This window comes from Galeopterus variegatus, unplaced genomic scaffold (assembly GCF_000696425.1).
Source record: "Galeopterus variegatus unplaced genomic scaffold, G_variegatus-3.0.2 Scaffold9628, whole genome shotgun sequence".
NCBI classification, from domain to species: Eukaryota; Metazoa; Chordata; class Mammalia; order Dermoptera; family Cynocephalidae; genus Galeopterus; species Galeopterus variegatus.
Window position 1 is genome coordinate 70101 of NW_007735739.1, and position 2818 is coordinate 72918.

At 39.9% G+C, this 2818-nt stretch overlaps 1 protein-coding gene across 1 annotated transcript in view; it reads right to left on the reverse strand.

Annotated features, from left to right (window-relative positions):
• LOC103609453 (zinc finger protein 426-like) overlaps positions 1-2818 on the reverse strand; it is a 35167-nt gene that overhangs the window by 27199 nt on the left and 5150 nt on the right. The window lies entirely within an intron of this gene.

The window sequence follows — 2818 nt, forward strand, 5'->3', positions numbered from 1 at the left end:
GGTTGAGAAATATATGTACAAAATGATGACTTTCCAACATTTCCTACCTCCATAAAGATTTCCTCCACTGTGACATCACAGGTGAATGTCCAAGTATTTAGCAGAAATGCAAGTTTTCCAACTATCTTACGTTGATAGGGTTTCTCTCCATGGCGAGATCTCACATATTTCTCCACTGTGACATCACAGGTGAATGTCCAAGTATTTAGCAGAATTGCAAGTTTTCCAACTATCTTACGTTGATAGGGTTTCTCTCCATGGCGAGATCTCACATATTTTTTTAAGACCCATGGAAATAGTGAAGGGTTTCCATGCTTCCTACATTGTATGGCTCCAGGGTGAGTTCTTCCGTACTGGATTGTGATGAGATTCCAATGTATCTCCAACATTTCTTAAATCCATGGGGCATCTTCAGAGTGTTACTTGTTTCATGTCTTCGAAACAAAAGGGAATAACTGAGGGTTTTTCTACAATCCTTACACTATGGTTTCTCATCAGTGTGAATTTCAATATTGTTAATTAAGGCATAAGGACTTCCTAAAGGGCTTTCAACATTCTTTACTTTCAACGGGTCATTGTGAAATTCTAAATGTTGTTATTGAATGAAACCTACTGTAAGCTTTCCCACATTCTTATATTTAAAGGGTTTTCTCCAGTGTGAATTCTTACATGGGTAGGTAGGTTTGAGGAAGTGCAGAAGGCTTTCCTTCATTCCTTACATCTATAGGGTTTTTCTCCAATGTAAATTCTTACATGTATACATAGATTTGAGGAAACACAAAAGGTTTTCTCACGTTCCTTTCATATATAAGGCTTCTCTCCAGTGTGAGTTCATGTATGTTACTAAGGGCAGAGCAAAAAGTGAATCCTTTCCCTCATTCCTTACATTCATAAGGCTTCTTTCCAGCATGTACTCGTTGATGATTATTAAGTCCTGAGCGACCAGAAAAGGCTTTCCCACAGTCCTTACATATGTAGGGCTTCTCTCCAGTATGAGTTTGTACATGTTTATTAAGGTCAGAGCTCACAATGAAGGCTTTCCCACAGTCCTGACATTTATATGGTTTCTCTCCAGTGTGAATTCTGGCATGTATACGTAGATTTGAGGAAGCATAAAACGCTTTCCCACATTCCTTACATACATAGGGCTTCTCTCCGGTGTGAGTTCGCATATGTTTAGTAAGGGCAGAGCAAAAAGTAAAGGCTTTCCCACATTCCTTACATGCATAGGGCTTCTCTCCAGTATGAATTCGTACATGTTTAGTAAGATCAGAGCGCACAATGAAGGCTTTCCCACAGTCCTTACATTTATAGGGCTTCTCTCCAGTGTGAGTTCGCACATGTATAGTAAGGTTAGAACGCCAAGTGAAGGTTTTCCCACAGTACTTACACTTATAGGGTTTTACCCCAGTGTGAATTTGACTGTGATGATTAAGGGAGGAGGAATTACTAAAAGATTTCTCACATACCTCACATTCAAAGGTCTTCTCCCCAGTGTGACTATTTAAATGTTCAGTTAGTTGGTAAAGCCAAGTGAATGTTTTTCCACATTCCTTACAGTCATAAGGCTTCTGTCCAGTATGAATTCGCACATGTTTAGTAAGATCAGAGCGCCCAAAGAAAGTTTTCCCACAATCCTTACATTTATAGGGCTTCTCTCCAGTGTGAGTTTGTACATGTCTAGTAAAGATACAGCGCCAAATGAAGGTTCTTCCACAGTCCTTACATTTATAGGGTTTTATTCCAGTATGAATTTGACTGTGATGGTTAAGGGATGAGGAATTACTAAAGGATTTTCTGCATACTTTACATCCAAAAGGCTTCTCCCCCATGTGAGTATTTAAATGTTCAGTTAGTTGTTTAAACCTAGTGAAGGCTTTCCCACATTCCTTACATTTATAGAGCTTCTCTCCAGTATGTGTTCGTTCATGATTAGTGAGCTGTGAGCGCTCAGTGAAGGCTTTTCCACATTCCTTACATTTGTAGGGTTTCTCCCCAGTGTGAATTCGCATGTGGCGATTAAGACGGGAAGGATATCTAAAGACTTTTCCACATTCCTTACATTCGCAAGGTTTTTTTACAGTGTGCTTTTGAACAGGTGCAGGACGGCTTGTGGACTGAGTAACAGCTCTCCCACACTGTTTCCATTCATTAAGTTTTTCTCCATTATGAGTTGTCTTGTGTGCCTGAAGGTGTGACTGATTAAGGAACACTTTTCCACAGTCACTGGATTCTAAAAGTTTGTCTTTCATGCACATTCTCTGGGAAGCACCATTTGGAATGAGGATAAAGGGTTTTCCACACTGATTCAACCCAGAAAGTTTCTCACCAGCAGAGATTTTCTTGTGCAGAGTAGAAAAGTTTTTTCCATAGTTATAGTCAGAAGTGTTCCTTGGATTCTGAGTTCTCATGTGTGGCTTAAGGTGTGAGTGTTGACTAGAGATGTCTCCACATTGCTTACCATCACTGGGTTGCACCCTACTGTATCTTCCTGCCTGATGAGGAAGAAACAAATGATGATCAAAATACTTTTCAGACTTATTGATAGATTCCACCCATATGAAGACAGGAACATTAAGATTACGATGCATATAGTTCCCTCTCTGCAAATGATGATCAAAATACTTTTCAGACTTATTAATAGATTCCACCCATATGAAGACAGGAACATTAAGATTACGATGCATATAGTTCCCTCTCTGTGGATTTTGTTCAAGTTGAATGAAGAAAGTCTCCTATAAGAATCCTGTGCCATGTAGGGCCAGCCCATGGCTCACTCGGGAGAGTGCGGTGCTGATAACACCAAGGCCACGGGTTT